The 18,946-nt window shown below is 36.9% G+C and overlaps 1 protein-coding gene and 1 pseudogene across 27 annotated transcripts in view; one reads left to right on the forward strand and one right to left on the reverse strand.

Annotated features, from left to right (window-relative positions):
* The window catches only part of TASOR2 (transcription activation suppressor family member 2), a 252,793-nt gene that overhangs the window by 53,169 nt on the left and 180,678 nt on the right, over positions 1-18,946 (forward strand). The gene's annotated exons all lie outside the window — the stretch shown is intronic.
* LOC118912359 (neuroepithelial cell-transforming gene 1 protein-like) overlaps positions 7,430-18,946 on the reverse strand; it is a 28,094-nt pseudogene continuing 16,577 nt past the window's right edge.

The raw sequence follows: 18,946 nt of genomic DNA on the forward strand, positions 1-18,946 counted from the left end.
GTCTTCGCGGTTTTTTATGTACAATATCATGTCATCTGCAAATAGTGACAGCTTACTTCTTCTTTACCAATTTGGATTGGTTGTATTTCTTTGCTTTGTCTAATTGCCGTGGCTAGGACCTCCAGTACTATGTTGAATAACAGTGGGGAGAGTGGGCATCCCTGTCTTGTTCCCGATCTCAGAGGAAAAGCATTCAGCTTCTCGCTGTTCAGTATGATGTTGGCTGTGGGCTTATCATATATGGCCTTTATTATGTTGAGGTACTTGCCCTCTACACCCATTTTGCTGAGAGTTTTTATCATGAATCGATGTTGAATTTTGTCAAATGCTTTCTCAGCATCTATGGAGATGACCATGTGGTTTTTATCTTTCTTTTTTTTGATGTGGTGGATGATGTTGATGGATTTTTGAATGTTGTACCATCCTTGCATCCCTGGGATGAATCCCACTTGATCATGGTGTATGATCCTTTTGATGTATTTTTGAATTCTGTTTGGTAATATTTTTTTGAGTATTTTTGCATCTATGTTCATCAGGGATATTGCTCTGTAATTTTCTTTTTTGATGGGGTCTTTGCCTGGTTTTGGTATAGGGAAATGTTGGCGTCATAGAATGAGTTTGGGAGTATTCCCTCCTCTTCTATTTTTTGTAAAACTTTAAGGAGAATGGGTATTATGTCTTCTCTGTATGTCTGATAAAATTCCAAGGTAAATCCATCTGGCCTAGGGGTTTTGTTCCTGTGTAGATTTTCGATTACTGCTTTAATTTCTTTGCTGGTAATTGGTTTGTTTCGATTTTGTGTTTCTTCCTTGGTCAGTCTTGGAAGGTTGTATTTTTCTAAGAAGTTGTCCATTTCTTCTAGGTTTTCCAGCTTGTTAGCATATCAGTTTTCATAGTATTCTCAAACAATTTTTTATATTTCTGTGCGGTCCATCGTGATTTTTCCATTCTCATTTCTGATTCTGTTGATGTGTGTTGATTCTCTTTTTCTTTTAATAAGTCTGGCTAGAGGCTTGTCTATTTTGTTTATTTTCTCAAAGAACCAGCTCTTAGTTTCATTGATTTTTTTTCTATTGTTTTATTCTTCTCAATTTTATTTATTTCTTCTCTGAACTTTATTATTTCCCTCCTTCTGCTGACTTTAGGCCTCATTTTTTCTTTTTTAACCAATTTTGATAATTGTTACTTTAGACTATGCATTTGGGATCATTCTTCCTTCTTTAAATATGCCTGGATTGCTATATACTTTCCTCTTAAGACTACTTTTGCTGCGTCCCACAGAAGTTGGGGCTTTGTTTTTTTCTTGTCATTTGTTTCCATATATTGCTGCATCTCCATTTCAGTCTGACCATTGATCCATTGATTATTTAGGAGCATGTTGTTAAGCCTCCATGTGTTAGTGAGCCTTTTTGCTTTCTTTGTACAGTTTATTTCTAGATTTATACTTTGTGGTCTGAAAAGTTAGTTGGTAGGATTTCAGTTTTTTTGAATTTACTGAGGCTCTTTTTGTGGCCTAGTATGTGGTCTATTCTGGGGAATGTTCCATGTGCACTTGAGAAGAATGTGTATCCTGTTGCTTTTGGATGTAGAGTTCTGTAGGTGTCTATTAGGTCCATCTGTTCTAGTGTGTTGTTCAGTGCCTCTGTGTCCTTACTTATTTTCTGTCTGGTTGATCTATCCTTTGGAGTGAGTGGTGTGTTGAAGTCTCCTAAAGTGAATGCATTGCATTCTATTTCCTCCTTTAGTTCTGTTAGTATTTTTTTCCATATGCTGGTGCTCCTGTATTGGGTGCATATATATTTATAATGGTTATATCCTCTTGTTGGACTGACCCCTTTATTATTATGTAATGTCCTTCTTTATCTCGTTACTCTCTTTGTTGTGAAGTCTATTTTGTCTGATACTAGTACTGCAACACCTGCTGCTTCTCCCTGTTGTTTGCATGAAATATCTTTTTCCATCACTTGACTTTTAGTCTGGGCAAGTCATTGTGTTTGAGGTGTGTCTCCTGTAAGCAGCGTATAGATGGGTCTTGCTTTTTTATCCATTCTTTGTGTCTTTTGATTGGTGCATTCATTCCATTTACATTTAGGTTGATTATTGAAAGATATGTACTTATTGCCATTGCAGGCTTTAGATTCGTGATTACTAAAGGTTCAAGGTTAGCTTCTTTAGTATCTTACTGCCTAACTTAACTTGCTTATTTAGCTATTATAAACACTGTCTGGAGATTCTTTTCTTCTCTCCCTTCTTATTCCTCCTCCTCCATTCTTTATATATTTGTTGTTTTATTCTGTGCTCTCTCGTGTTTCCTTTAACTGCTTTTAGTGGGTAGTTGATTTTATTTTTTGCCTTTAGTTGGTATTTGTTTGGTCTGCTTTCTTTGCTGTGATTTTATTTTCTCTGGTGACATCTGTTTAACCTTAGGAGTGCCCCCATCTAGAGCAATCCCTCTAAAATACCCTGTAGAGGTTGTTTGTGGGAGGCAAAGTCCCTCAACTTTTGCTTGTCTGGGAACTGTTTAATCCCTCCTTCATATTGAAATGATAATCGTGCTGGATACAGTATTCTTGGTTCAAGGCCCTTCTCTTTCATTGCATTAAATATATCATGCCATTCTCTTCTGGCCTGTAAGGTTTCTGTTAAGAAATCTGATGATAGCCTGATGGGTTTTCCTTTGTAGGTGACATTTTTCCTCTGTCTAGCTGCCTTTAATACTCTGTCCTTGTCCTTGATCTTTGCCATTTTAATTATTATGTGTCTTGGTGTTGTCCTCCTTGGGTCCCTTCTGTTGGGAGTTCTGTGTACTTATATGGTCTGTTTGATTATTTCCTCCCCCATTTTGAGGAAGTTTTCAGCAATTATTTCTTCAAATACACTTTCTATTCCTTTTTCTTTCTCTTCTTCTTCTGGTACCCCTATAATGCGGATATTGTTCCTTTTGGGTTGGTCACTCAGTTCTCTTAATATTGTTTCATTCCTGGAGATCCTTGTATCTCTCTCTGCATCAGCTTCTATGTGTTCCTGTTCTCTGGTTTCAATTCCATCAATGGCCTGTTGCATCTTATCCATTCTGCTTATAAATCCTTCCAGAGATTGTTACATTTTTGTTATCTCCTTACGGACATCATCCCTTCACTCTTGCATATTTCTGTGCAGCTCCATCAGTATGGTTATGACCTTTATTTTGAATTCTTTTTCAGGGAGATTGGTTAGGTCTATCTCCCCAGATTCTTTGTCAGTGGAGGATGTCTGGGTTAGTTTGGTCTGTATCAAATTCTTTTACCCTTTCATGGTGATAGAGGTATTTGTGAGAAGCTGTCTGATGTGTCCGCTGTGAGAACGTCCCTTCTTGCTGGTTTGTGGCCTTCCTCTCCTCGGAGAACAGCGACCCCTAATGGCTTGTGCTGGGCAGCTGTGTGCAGACAGGGTTTCTAATTCCTGCCTGGCTGCTGTGAAAGAAGCTCTGTCCTACTGCCTCAGGCTGCTTCTACACTATGGCGGAGCTGCGTTGTATGGGAAATGGGTGGGAGGCTGTTTATCTCTGTCAGGGACCTCTGAGCTACAGTGCTGCCCAGGGGTTACAGAACCAGAGTTCCCCAGGATTCCCAGCTGCTGGGCTAAGTGTCCCAAGACGTTTCCATCCAGCTGTGGGGTTCCTGTCCCTTTAAGACTTTCAAAAAGCACTCGCTTTTCTTTGTACCAGGGGCGTTGGCTGCGGGGACCTGCTCACAGGTCTTACTGTCCTGTTTCCCTAGTGTCCAGCACCCCACGCATGCACTGTGTGTCTCTGCTCCAGTGCGGCTGGCTAGGGCTCGGTGTTTAGCAGTCCTGGGCTCCTTCTCCCTTCCCGCTCTGACTCCTTTCCTTCTGCCAGGAGCTGAGGTGAGGGGCACTCGGATTCCACTGGGCCGCAGCTTGTATCTTACCCACTTCGTGAGGCACTGGGTTCTAGCCTGTGTGGATGTAGCCTGGCTGTTGTCCTGTATCTTCTGGTCTCTCTTTTAGGGATATTTGTATTTGCTGTATTTTCAAAAATATATATGGTTTTGGAAGGAGATATCCGCTGCTCTACTTATGCCGTCATCTTGGCTCCACCCCCGTTTTTAGCTTTTTTAAATGAGTAATTACAAACATACAAATGATGCAGAAAATACAATGAATTCTCATTACATCTCATCTGGATTCAGCAATTCTTAATTTACGGCCAATCTTGTTTCACTTTTACCCCCAGTCATGCTCTTCTAGCTCCATTATTTTGAAGGACGTCGCAGAGAGCATACAATTTTATCCACTGATGTTCCAGAAAACCTAACTACTGGACTACAAATATCGTCAATACTGGGTACTTTTGGATTGTTTTATTTTATGTAAAACTTTGTTTTAGGAGTCAAGTCCATACATTGGAATTGTTTGGTATGTCTGTTAAGTCATCGATGTTTCTCTTTTATGGTTTGTTGAAGAAACTATGTCATTTGTCTTCAAGATTCCTGCTGTTGCAATTCAGCCTGATTTTCTTGGCAAGATTGCTTAGGTGGCAGTGTGCACTTGCATTAGGTGGCACATTGTGTCTCGCGTTCCATATGAATCAACATCTATGTCCAAGTGCTCGTGAGGGCTTACAAAATGATGTTCTGTCATTCCTTCTTCACTGATTGGCTGGGCGACTGCTGTGAGGAAAACCTTCCCCTGCTCAGTTTGGTTACCCTGACGTGGTTTGACAAGGATGCAATGAGTGCTTGTTTTCTTCCTTTATCAGTTTTCCGGGTAGTAAGTTGATTTCCTGAGACACTCCAAAACAAAACTTTTTTTTAATAGAGTCACTCTAAAGGTATTCATTTAAACTTGTTTATTATTCTAACTGATGCTCCCATTGTCTCAGGTACTTGTGATACCTAATTTAAGCACTTCTGAAAAGTACACTCAAGAGATACATATTATTTCAATAAAAATTATAGAAAGTGGTACAAGTGTCAGGAGACTGACTAGAAGTCTGATAGATGGTACTTTTCAACCACTATTTATAAAACAGGTGTGAAACTAGTGCTTTGCGAATCCATATGAAAAAATATTGCATCCTTGCTCTCCAGCATGTTTCCCTAAAGAAAGTTGTGGTCACAACAGACGTAGCCAGTCTTAACTTGGGGTCATATATAGGTTTGGGGAATTACCCCTGGCCCCGTAATTTGTGCATTTCTAGAGAGAGGGCTCATCATTAGTCTCAAGATAATCATGCTCTAAATAAGATGATGTGCTACTGGACCCAAGGAATCACCCGTGATGTCTTCAGACTTGCAGTCGGGTCTGGAGTTGCTCAAATGTGCATATACCAAAAATACTCCTGATCTAGCAAGTTCTAGATGCTTTTGTACCAAGGGAGATTTTCTTTGCTAGAACATTCCACTCATGGGAATTAGGTTCTATGGACAAAGGGATATAACTTTTTTCATTGGTGTTCTCCAATGCTGATTAAGAAAAGCCTACATATGTAGGTTGAAATATCATCTACCTTGAACTCCTAGAACTTCTAAACAATGGAAGCAATGCTACTAGCTGGTCCATCTCTAGGGATGGGCGATAGATTTAACTGAGGGGTCTGATGAAGGCGAACTATAAAATGTTCAGTTTGGTCTTTCTGTCGTCGTCAAGGTTGACAGATGGGAGCCTTAACTAGGCATTTGCTGATGTTTGTGAAATTAATTTAGTAACATGGTAGGTAGCTATATATATATAGACACACACACACACATATATATAATTAAAAACCAAATACTGTGCTGGATCTGCATATTCAGAAAAGCATAAAGGCAGACAAGCCAGCACAAAGGTGGCTAGACCCCACTTCCTTGGGCAGGTGAGCAAATGCCAGTGCTGATTCATGGGTGATTCAGTGACACTATGACCCCCACTGACTACTAGTTTATCAGATGCCTTTGCTTCCCTTACCACCTTGTGAGCACACATCCCAAGATGGCGCATAGCTTTAAAAAGACCTTGCCAGGTGGAAACTATCTTTTGCTCCTAAATATACAAGCACACTCACTGTTTTTTATGAAGTTCAAAAAGAAAAATCAGGCTACCTTCAACTCAGACTCTGAACAGCTTAGGCAAGCTGAAGACAGTAGATGTATGTCAGTACTTATGTATCATTTACATAATGGCTGTTGGCTAGGTCAGTGATTATCAGATGTTGACCCAAGGAGGGAATGTTTGAAGTACTAATTACTTATGTAACTTTAGAAGCTGATCAAGGTAACTCTGGAATAATAATCTATATAACATCTCTAGAAATGGTTAGAAACTTGCTTTCTGATTTTTCTGATGAGAACATTGGTATAATCTACATGTTTGACTTTGCATATCCAAACTCAGAAACCTTCGGTCCCTAAATTAAAACCTTAAATTAGTCAAATCAGGATGCTTTGCTATTAGATTTACAAGTGTATCCAGAAAGTGGCTAGGTTGCTTCTTCAATCTGATTGCTATTTCTGATTATATGGCTTTCGAAATGGCTTAATAAGTCACAAAACTTGACTTACTTGAATCTTTCTCTTACCAATAAATTTCAAAGGTTTAAGTATTTATGATTTTTAGAACCTTGTGAGGCTTGGCATGTCCTCCTTTGCCATACCAACACATTCTGGCACATGTCTCTCAGATATCTACCTGCCAGGAAGCTTTTAAGGACTTTTTATGTGTGTGCTTTGTTAATTGTATAATTCATTTATACAGAGAAGTCATTTGGACTGATCTATTTACAATCGTTCTCCATTTTCACTTGTGCTGGCCAAATACAGTTCACAGAATAGTCAACATTTCCTTGAATGATCAACATTATAAGTCTGCCATGACACAGAGCATTTAGTCCTCCACTTAAAGACTATGATCTCATTTGAACAGAAATATTTTACAGTAAAAGATTCATTACTTTTTCCCTCTTATGAATAAATCCACAAAAATTGATATAATATGGTCAGATTTTCAACACAACTACTTCTTTTCAAACTCATTATTTGCAGGTATTATAAACCAACACAAATAAAATTCTCTTTCCCCAAGCCTTCTATAACTTACTATACACTCAGAGTATTCAGTAGTCCAGAATACACCGAGTCAGTTCATGTGTGTTCACCACCTTGCAATGCTACATTTGAAAAATCACAATTTTCTTAATTGGCTCAAAAACAGTATGGCTTGGTTTCAGTAGATAAAGGAAATATGATTTAAAACACACACACACACATATATATATATATGCACATATGTACACATTTTTATCAATGGGGACAAATAAATGCTACCAATCTGTAAAGGTATCAAAGTAAGAAAATAAATACTAAAAACTACTTTATAATAAAAAATAATTAAATAATTGGCAGGTTAAGTGAATAAAAATGAGGAATGTGTAGTGAAAAAAACTTGTATAAAGTATTCCAGTTGATAAAATGAAAGATCTGTATAAAGTTTTATACTTCGTTTCAAAAGGAACTTATGTTTCAGTATAAATTCTAATGTATTACACACCTGTATTCTGTGTAGATTTTAGGAGCCAATGTTAAAATTTCAAATTCTGCACATGCAGTTTATCAAAGAAACACTGGTAAAGTCCCAGTATTTGCAAAATTTTAAGGTTTGGTAGATATTGTAAATATCACAATAGGCAGTTATTGGAAAGTCCTGATGAATTTAGAATGAAGAAGAAACCCATTCCATAAATATTTCATTTGATTAAAAATACCAGGCTTGCATGTTCCAAATTATGAGAATGTATCTTTAAAAAAAGGTTGCAGTTTTAACAGTAATCTGTATATGTATCTTTAGCTGCCATTAAAAAAAAATAAAAAGAACAAAAACAGAAAATGTTAAGACTAGTATTAAGTAACCTTGCAACGCTCCCATGCTCATATTACAAGAAAACCCAAACTGTATACATTTATAAATAAACAGACTCTGCACCAGTAACACACAGAACTTCCTTTATACTGAAGTCTCTTTCCATTCACCACCCAATGGAGATTTGTCCCTTGGCTTTGGGAAGCCAGGCTGTGCTCGGTGCGCTCTGACACTCTTCATGTCGTCTGTGGTGCACGCAGGGGAGACACACGCTGAAGCGTCCCCATCAACTTCGACCTGAGTCACACTGGATGCTGTAGACGCCCTTCTCTGGGTTTTGACATTCCCAGCGGAGGGGTTGTTCTCGACGCACTCCTCATGGAGCTCAGGCAAACCCTGCAGCTCGGCTGGACTGGTGGCCTGCTGGAAAGGGGCTATGGCGGCTCGAATACAGTTGATCCACTGCTGCTTGTGGAACACATCATTGTCTTGCAGAGTGTGAGACTGGCCTGGGGAGGGGTCTTGGAAGCGAACTCTAAAGATACTTTTAGCTAGGAAAAAAATTGGAAAAAAGAAAGGAAATCAGACTTAAAAACAGTTTGTGTAGATGAAGTGGTCCTATAATCTTGGTGTGGGTACTGGAATTTCTGTACATGTACACTGTTAGGTGGATGCATTTAATAAAGCCTTAGGACATTATTTATTAGATGCACCTACTTGTGTCAGAGCACAACTTGATGACAGCAGCAGCTATAGTACAATGGAATCCTTTCATTTGTAATTTTTTGTGTGGAGACACAATTCTCTTTTATTTTCCCCATGCTGTACCTTCAGTCTGTGACTAATTTGTAACTGGAAGTTTGCACCTCTTTATCCCCTTCACCTATTTTGCCTACTACCCCACCCCACCAAGGCAACCACCTATTCTTTGTCTGAATGAGCCTATTTCTGTTTTGTCTGTTTTTCAGACGCTGTGTGATGGATGTGAAATCATAATGGTATTTGTTTTTCTCTTTTTTCACTTAGCACAATATCCTCTGCGACCATCCATGCTGTCACAAATGGCAAGATTTAATTCTTTCTTATGGCCGAGTTATTGCCCATGTATCTACATCTTCCTCATTCATTTATCTATTGATGGACACATATCTTGGCTATTGTAAATAGTGCTGCAGTTAACATAGGGGTACACATATCTTTTTGAATTAGTGTTTCTGTTTTCTTCAGTTAAGTGTCCAGAGGTGGAGTTACTGGGTAATATGGTATGCCTCTCTGTAAGTGTTTGAGGAGCCTCCATACTGTTTCCATGGAGGCTGCACCAATTTACATTCTCACCAGCAGTGCACCACAATCTTCCCCATACTTGTTGTTTGTTTTTTAATACTAGCCATTTTGACTAGTGTAAAGTGATATCTCATTGTGGTTTTGATTTGCACATCCCTGATGATTAGTGATGCTGAACATCTTTTCATGTGTCTGTTGGCCATCTGTACATCTTCAGAAAATGTCCATTCAGGTTCTCATTTTTTAAATCAGATTTTTTTTGGGATGTTGAATTGTCTGAATTTATAAATGTATCTTATATTTTAATCTGAGACAGAATTTTTAAAGATTAAAACTAAATTTACTTAAGTTCTGAGTTTGTTAATTTAAACAATTTTACAATTTGTATCTTTACCTATATGTGAACTGCCGAAAGCCCCTCAAAAGGACCGTCCCATTCTCATATCTCCATCCCGCAGGTCTTCAAAGACCAGCTCTTGGACGGGGATTGGTTGTTGGTAAACTTGGCAAGAGTGACGTTCATTTCGTGTAACAGCCCAAGTCAAAACCAAGATGTCTTGAAACAGGAAAATGTAAAATTTCTACAGAAATGAGAAACAAATACTTCCTACATGTGGAACCCTGTGATTTTAAGTGATTGGAATTTAGACATGATTGATCTCATCACATTTATTTCATTCCCCTTGTAGATGACCACAGAAAGAGGAGGATTCTAAGGCTATGCATGTTCTGGATGCAGAGCCTGTCTAATCTCAGACTATAAAAACTTTTCATTGGCGTATAACATTAGCTGAGGTAGCAGCTGAGTAATCACTGCACCCCACAAAGGCCTAGCAGTAGGAACATGCCTGGAAAGGCCAGGATTGTACACCAAAGTTTAATAACAAAGTAAGGATTTTAACAATGCAAGCTTGTAAAAATGTTAATGGTTCTGCTTTGCCGCACACAAATTTAAGCCTTTATAGAACAGCTGGGACTCGCAGTATAAATCAGAGTTTTCAGATTTCATCTTTTTCCAAAAAGAACCTTAACTTATTAATCGTGCTTCTGAAAAGCAAATAATGAAAGAAAAAATACCACTCATGCTTATACTCAGCTCTGGAAGGTACTTTTTCAATTAAAATTCTAAAAGTAAGTTTGCTTCCAGTTAGTCTGCTGCAGAAATCTGGTTAGTAATGCTACAACTGCTTCCATCACTATCAACTCCTCAGAAAAATCTTCTCATGGATATGTTATTTTTTTATGAAACATGGAACTAATAATTTATTCAGAAAAACTGCTAGCCAAATTGATTTATGCTCCAAAACTAAAAAGTAAAATATTATTGATTCTCCAGAGACATTTAAGTTATTCTGTAAAGACAGAAACCAAATGTTTGCGTTATGAAAGCTGGTAACAAAGAACAAAAACCAGTAACCTTCTTTCACTATTTGATGAGTTTATTTTACAACCTGCTTCATAATCTATGTAGAAACAAATGGTGAGAAAGGGTAGAAATGGCTCATTTCCTATTAGCTCTAAGATACACTTACATGTCCATTTTTATTCTTCAGCTCCCCGTGGCAAAGCAATACTTTGCTTGCTTCAATTCGAGGATCCTTCTTCCTTTCATTCAGATACTCCAGTTTGTCGATGTAATACTGACATTCTGATTCTCCTTTCTTCAAGTTGATATCGGAGAGAAGTCCTTGTATTATCAATATCTAAAAATTATCAAAAACCTGATGGAGCCTTTTCAGAATAATGTAGTCAGTGTCCCTACAGGGCTAAAACACCACATCAAAATGATAGAATTTTAAAGCTTGAAGGGAACTCTTGAAATCAGTTAATTCAGCCAGTCCCTTCATTTTACAGATGAAGAAACAGTTTCAGCCTAATTAGGTAATTTGCCCAAAGTTCTCCAGCTCGCTAGTGGAAGTGGTAAGACCAGAATCCAGTCTTTTGATTAGAATACAAATACAGTTTGTGTCCTGAATCTTTATTACTCAGTGTGTGGGGCACGAGCGTATGGGGTGCTTAAAACATCCACCAAACACCTCCCGATGTTGAGTCACTATGCGTAATTGGGAGCAGCACTGCATAACTTTCTAAGACAAGCTAATGTATAAATTTGGAAAACACAAGAATCATTAGTTGGACTACTTACAGCTTCCTGCAGAAGCTGAACATCAGGGTGGTCTTCTGGAGTATGTCTAAGAATTTCTTTTAACAGTAAAGGGTATTTGACTAGGCGACTTCGGGGATTATCGAGGAAGCTCCACAGATCTAGTTTTCGGCTGAAGGGAGACTCAAGACATCGCTGGAGAAAGTCCTGGACTCCTGGGTCCTGTTTCCTTTGGTCAAGAAGAGCTTTGGCTGCCAGCTGGTTACTACAGTAGCCTTTGTAGGCATTCAAGCCTGGCAACTGAAGAGTGAGAAGAGAAAACAAAGTAAGGTAAGTTCCTGCTATGGTCAGTCCATTAGTAAGCTTGTGAACATGAAACATAAAGCTCACAGCTGTTCTGGAAAGCTCCGACAAGCTATGAGCATTGTCCTGCAGGTGATATTAGGGGGAGTAGAGTATTCTGAGCCAACACCAAACACCCTTTTCTAATTTCCCTAATTTAGCTGAATTCAACCAAACACTCATGACTTTCACTTTCCCCAACTAGTTAGATGCTAGTCTTCTCTAGTCCCAGAACACCGTACCCTTCCTGTATCACCATTACCAACCTTCAAACTCTTTTTTTACTTGACTGTCCCTCACTAGATTACTCATGTAGAGACTGCCTTTTATCTCTCAATTCCCAGTGATCCCTCCTACAACAGTGCAAAGCATCTGGCATGCACTCAAATATTAATTGAAGTAGAAAATTAATTGCATATAATGTGAGAACTCTGTACAAGGAGGAACATTTTTAAAGCAAAACTATCATTCATCAAGTAGGTTTTTACACAGAGACTGTAAGTTCTTATAGCTACAAAAATTTGTTCAATTTTAATGCCTTGTTTATCTGTTTTTATAATCCCATTCCTGGATCAAGTGGTTCTGATACTCATTACAATGACAAGTGTGGCATGTACTTGTGAAAAACATTCTGGAGTAGAATACTCACTACATACCCAGTTCACAAGAATGTGACCAATCTGCTCCACTCTCCCATCAGGCTTCGTTGCTTCTCCTATTCTTGCCAACAAATCTGAAGCATAAAAAAGCAGAAATACCAAGAATAGGTTTATTTTAAAAATAATTCAGCACTAAATTAGAAGTTGAGATTTAAACTTGTATTCCTGCTGTTCAAGATTCTAAAGAAAATTAAGCAGCGTATCTCACCTTCATGCAAAGGTATGTAAGCATCCAAGTCACCAAATATATGTGTGAGTTCCTCTTCTGACATAGACAACTTTAAAATGGGGTCGTGGTATGCCTATCAGAGGGGGAGAAATGCGTCACACAGATCAAGCAAAGAAGACATTATGAGAGATCTGTACTTGAATGCAAGTTTGAGTAACTGTACAAAAGTCATTTTGGTTTCTACTGTAAAACAGAAGAAATTAAAGTATGTTTGCTAATCCCCGTAAAAGACTCACTGACATTCATATTTGAAGACGTGTCTAATAAAGCTCATGTAAAAAAAACGTATTCACTAGTAGATATTTTCTGCTTCTAAAAAGAAAACTATGTTAGAATTTGTTAAACATAATTTCTAAAAACCAGAGTGTATGATAAAAAGTTATACACTGACCTTTCTTCCAAGTTTGAGATCTTCAATTAAGTCCTGTTCACCTCGGAACATTTCATATATTGCCTAAAAAAATGAAGCAAACCTCGTAAGTCACCGTCCCTTCCTCTGAGAAAGGAAAATTATGTACAACTGATACCATTATTTAACTGATGTTTCAAACAGTCCTTTTTAAAGTGTCTCAGTCTGAAAACAAATTCCGAATGGAGTCTCAATATTTTATATAGTGCCCTATGTTTTATAACAACGCCATCAGGAAAAGTTCAATCCGATGAACCACACCAATCACAAAGTGTTGCTTAGCGTGTATTAAGAATTACTGGCAAATACAAAAATGCAAGTTGATTTTGCCTTAGGCATTAGTTTGCTAATCTAGCAAAACACCTATTTAACAAACAGGTACTATTTTTTTTAGTATAGGCCAATATATATGCTCTCACTACTGGATGGCAGCTTACCTCCTGACGTTTGATTTCTTGGGCAGTTAAAGACTCTCTCATGTTGACGCCTAACGTCTCTGACCACAGGACGCTACTTCTCCTTTTGGCAGGTGTTGGGACTGTTGACCTGCGTGAGGACTTTTGGGCAGAGGCTGGGGATCTGCTGTCACCATGACGTGTTAATGGCTAAACAGAAGAAAAAAAAAGAGGTGAACAAAAGAGAAAAGCTTTGGAGGACACAGTAATTATTCTTTTTTTTTTCTTAAAAAAAAAATAGACAAATTAGAAAACAAAATTCAGAGAATTTCTCCAGGCATTTATCCAAGCTTCAATCATTGTAAAATATTATCAGCCAAAACTACTTTTTAGAAATAAAAGCTATCCAAGATCATGCTTTGATAGAAGATGTAAACTAATATAGTGAGATTAGATAAATATTGTTCTGGTATTTATTACCAGCATATTCCAAAGGGAAATTTATGCTTGGAGTGCAAACCTGTTTGTACACCTCAAGGAAAAAATACCAATTTTAGGCTTTTTAGATAAAAGCCTCCTCACTACATTACTCACCGCCAGCCCCACTCCCCCTTACCTGTACTCCATGACCAAAGCTTCTGGCTGCTCCATTTCTCACAGGAGAGATTAAATTTGCCAAGGATGTACCTCGAGTTAAAGGTCGAACTCTTTTATTGCTTGGTTCCTGTAAAAACAAAATCAGGTTATACTAAATGTGTGTTTAGGTATAATGATTTTAAACAAGTTTGGACAAAATTGAGCCCTCTCAAAAGCTAGTGTTTACATATTGTAAAGTATAGAATTTTATGGGATTCTGAAAATGAATGTTTTCTTCATTGTTATAATACTAAAAACACTATTGAGTAGCAGTAATTTATTAAAAAATAAATGGTACAAGAAATTCCAGTTAAATACCAGAGTATCACTGAGAACATACCAAAAATTATCATTAAACACAAGGAAAACTAAAATTAATGAAATGACCTTCTAGAACACTATAGACCTTTTAAGTTTAACAGAGTAACTTAAAAAAAACCACACTATTATGAAAAATTTCTAACGTACACAAAAGTGGAGACAGCAGAATGGATCCCATGCACTTAGCATTCAGCTTCAATAGTTTCTGGTGAAATAATCTGTTTCATCTCTGCCCCTGGTGGAGTATTTTAAAGCAAATCCTAGACTTGATATGATTTCATTCTTAAATACTTCAGTCAGAGACTAGCGTTTAATTATGCACGTCTGATGGTGGAATGGTCAATTCTGAAGGCAGGGAGGACCCTCGTGGGAAGTGTTCCGCAGGGAAGGACGGTGGCCAAGGGAGTGTTCAGGAATCCAGATGGCTGGGCTCCAGCCCTGGGTCTAGCACTTGTAAGGAAACACCCTTGGCCTCCATTTTCTCCTCTGTAGGAAGGAGTGAGTACTGAAACTTCTCTTTTGAAGTTGTTCTGAACATTAAATAAGTTATGCTGAAAGGGCTCAGAACAGTGCTTGGAACACAGGATGTGATAGCCGTTTGCTAAATTTAAAGTTTCTTAGGAATTATCCCCACTTCCCAGTAAAGGTTGGGATTCATAAATAATTAGAGCTTCACTCATACATTTAACTCATTAACTTAACACAAATTCAGAGTAGTTATAATTCTATACATATCGTTTCAAAAATAATAGTATAGCAGATATCACTTACTGTTCAAGGATCTCAAAACTTTACAAACTGCGTTATTCTTCTCTTACTGGTAGGAAAATGGAGGTATACCATTACATGACTCATATAGTTGTTGAAATCAAGAAGGCTGATCATAAAAGAGTCATGTTTATAATGTTTGTGCAGTAAAGTTATTTGTATTTGATGCCCTTGACAACTGTGGCATTTTTGAAAAAATGATTTTGATGAGACTTCAGAAGGACATATAATAAAAAATTGCGTTAAAATTACCATTTAAAAGTAAAAACTACCATTTAAAAATGACAGATGACACATTTTTTTTCTCAAACTTCTTTGATACGACTAATGTCACATAAAAAAGTGAGCAGGGGTGAGGAAACTGAGTAAAAATAATACTCTTAGAATAATTTAAGAATAAACTGGCAGAAAGAGTTAACATTCTCTGGAAAGAGACTTAAGTGACTTGATTACTTAAAGAAGCAATTAGGCTCATTAAAGCTCCTCAGGGTTTACAGACGTATCAGAAAAGACTGACCTACAAAGTAAGGAGACTTTTGAAGATAACCAGAGAATTCAGGCCTTTGAAGACTTAAGAGGCAGAGCACTAGACCAACCCACCTCTGCCAAAATAATTAACTCCAGAGTAACACTTTGAATATAAAGCCACTAAAGTGCAATTTCGGTTGATTTATGGCTTATTTTATATTAGTTAACAGAACAAATAGGAAATGTTATAAGAAATATAATATCCCCAGAAAGGTATAGAGATAATACATTAAAATGTAATTGTCAAGATGAAAATGTCAATAGTTAGCCTATATAGCAGAATAGACATTAATTAGAAATTAGCAAGGTAGAAGATGAAGTTGAAGAATTCTCCCAGAGAATATCATAAAAGACTAAAGAGGTTGATGGAGTAAAAGAGTCAACTACAAAATAATTCCACATGCTCCCAAATCTTGCTAATCTAAGTTCTAGAAATAAAGATTAGATAGTAAGAGGGTGAAAATAATCTAAGAAACGAGAACATTTCATAAGGCTGAAATAAATATGACTCTTTACATTAAGATAGTCCAAAGAATGCCTACCAGGATGAAGAATATAACAAAAAAGTCTGACTATAAGAATATTAGATAAACAATCCCAGAGAGACAAAAGCAAAAGACTCGAAAAACTCTGCAATATGCATAATAGAGCAGGTGTTAATACCCATACTACAAAAAGAACTCAAATTACTTTTTCCCCTTTTCATTCCATTTAAAAATTGTGAGGAAACACATGTAACATATAAGTGACCATTTTAAAGGGTACAGTACTGTAGGGTTCAGAGGTATTAAGTATGTGCACATTGTCATACAAGTATATCCACTACTCTTCTCCAGAATTTCTGACATCTTCTCAAAACTGAAACTCTGTACCCATTACTCCCCATCTTCCCCACCCCTCAGTCCCTGGTAACCACTATTCTACTTTCTGTCTCTATGGATTTGACTATTCTAAGTACTTCATATAAGAGGAATCATATGTTTTTCCTTTTGTGTCTGGCTTACTGCACTTAGTGTAATGTTTTCAAGGTTCATCCATGTTATTGCTTGTATGAGAATCTTACTGCTTTTTAAGGCTGAATAATATTCTAATGTATATATATACCACCTCTTGTTTATCCATGAGTTATTTTCTCTCTATTCCTAGTTTGTTGGATTTTTTTAATCATGAAAGGATATTTTGATTTTCGTTTATTTCTTTTTCTGCATCAACTGAAATAACCATGTATTTTCCCCCCTCCCTTCCTTAATTCTGTTAATGTGGTGTTATTACATTGACTGGTTTTCATTTGTTGAGCCATCCTTGCATGCCAGGAATAAACCTTACTTGGTTACTGTATATAATCCTGCTTAATATGTTGTTGCAATTATTTTACCAGTATTTTTTTGAAAACTTTTGTATGTATACTCAGAAGAGATGTTGGTTTATAGTTTTCTTTTCTTGTAGTATCTTTGTCTGGCTTTGGTGTCTGGTAATGCTGGCCTCATAGGATGAGTTAAGAAATGCTCTTCCTCTTCAAGTTTTTGGGAGAATCTGAGGATTGGTGTTAATTCTTCTTTAAGTATTTGGTAGACTTCACCAGTGTAACCATCTGCACAAGGTCTTTTTGTTGTTTTGAGGCTGTTTTTGATTATGTATCCAATCTCTTTACTAGTTCTAGGTACATTCAGATTTTCTCCATGATTCAGTTTTGGCAGGTTGTGCATTTCTAGGAATTTGTTCACTTCAGCTAAATTATCTAATCTGCTAGTATAAAACTGTTCAAAGTACTGTCTTATAATACTTTTAATTTCTGTAAATTGGTATTAATATGTCCATTTACATTTCTGATTTTAGCAATTTGAGTCTTTCTTTTTCTTTCTCAGTCAACTGACCTGTCACTTTTATTGATCTTTTCAAAGCACTGATTTCGGTTTCATTAATCTTCCTCTATTGTTGTTCTATTCCCATTTTATTTATGTCTGTTTTGATCTTCATTTTTTCTTCTGCTAGCTTTCAGTTTAGCTTGTCCATCTTCTTCTAGTTACTTAAAGTGTTAAGTTGTTGACTTGAGATCTTTTTAATGTAAGCATTTATAGTTATAAATTTCCCTCTGAGCACTGCTTCCACTGCATCTCATTAGTTTTGGAATGTTGTGTTTCCATTTTCATTTGTCTCAAGGTATTGTCTAATTTCCCTTGTGACTTATTCTTTGACCCACTGGTTGTTTAGTAGTGTTGAATTTTCCAGTTTTCCTCCTGTTATTGGTTTCTAGTTTCATTCCACGGGGATCAGGAGAAAACTTTGTGTAAGTTAAGTCTTTTCCAACTCATGAACTCACTTGATTTGTAACCTATCATATGGTCTATCCTGGAGAATGTTCTATGTGCAGTTTAGAAAAATGTATATTCTCCTGCTGTTGGTTAGAGTGATCTGTATATGTCTTTCATTCAATATGGTTTATGGTGTTGTTCAAGTCCTCTACTTTTTTACTCATTTTCTGCTAGTTGTCATCATAGCAACTGGAAAAAAGTGAAAAGATGAATACAATTCAGAGTTGACAAGAGTATAGGATACGTTCATTATCATAAACTGATGGAGATGTGTAAATTTATCAAACTTTTTGGAAGGCAAATGAACATTATTATCCAAACTGAAATTTGCAACAGAGCAATTCCACATCTAGGTTATCTATATTAGAAACATGAAAATGGTCCAAAATGGTCCCTCCTTCATGACCAAGGAGGAGGTACACTATAGCATTATTTTTAATGTCAGAAAAAAGAGAAAATACACTGAAGATCCATTCTTTTGAAGGACTGATAAAGTAGATTATGGTACTTGACTATGGAATGTTATATGGCAATCAAAGAGGGATGTGGTAGATCTCTGGTAGATGTATTGATAAGACATAAAAAGAGAAAAAAAAGCAAGCTATATACAGTATGATCATGTATAAGTCAACATTTTACACACTGTGTGAAAGCATATAAATAAACAGAAAAAGACCTGTAATACACCAAATAATAACTGCTTACTTATTATTTGAGGATGAAGGTGGTTAAAGGGAACTTAAAAATTGTTTTAATTTAGCACAGGGACAACAAATTGTGTGTTACTTTTACAATTAAAAAGCAGACACAAGTACATAAATATATATAGCAGTCTACGAATGAGTACGTTTAAGCATATACAGTTCTGGATACTATTTATGGCTTCTCAGAGCATTATCAGGAATAACTGTTTTATAATTAACTTGAATATTTTGGGTAAGAAGAACCACTTCTTACATCTATCTTCTGTTTCCCCCACGTTTCATCACATGTACCAGCAACTGGCTTTATTTTCTTGAACTTTGCCACTGAGAAACAAAGTTTTATTATTTTACAGGGCAACCAGTAGAGACCATAAATTTCATCAAAATGCAAGATGGAGGGCAGTAAGCTAGCCTTACTCATA

This window comes from Manis pentadactyla, chromosome 3 (genome assembly GCF_030020395.1).
Source record: "Manis pentadactyla isolate mManPen7 chromosome 3, mManPen7.hap1, whole genome shotgun sequence".
In the NCBI taxonomy this organism is placed as follows: domain Eukaryota; kingdom Metazoa; phylum Chordata; class Mammalia; order Pholidota; family Manidae; genus Manis; species Manis pentadactyla.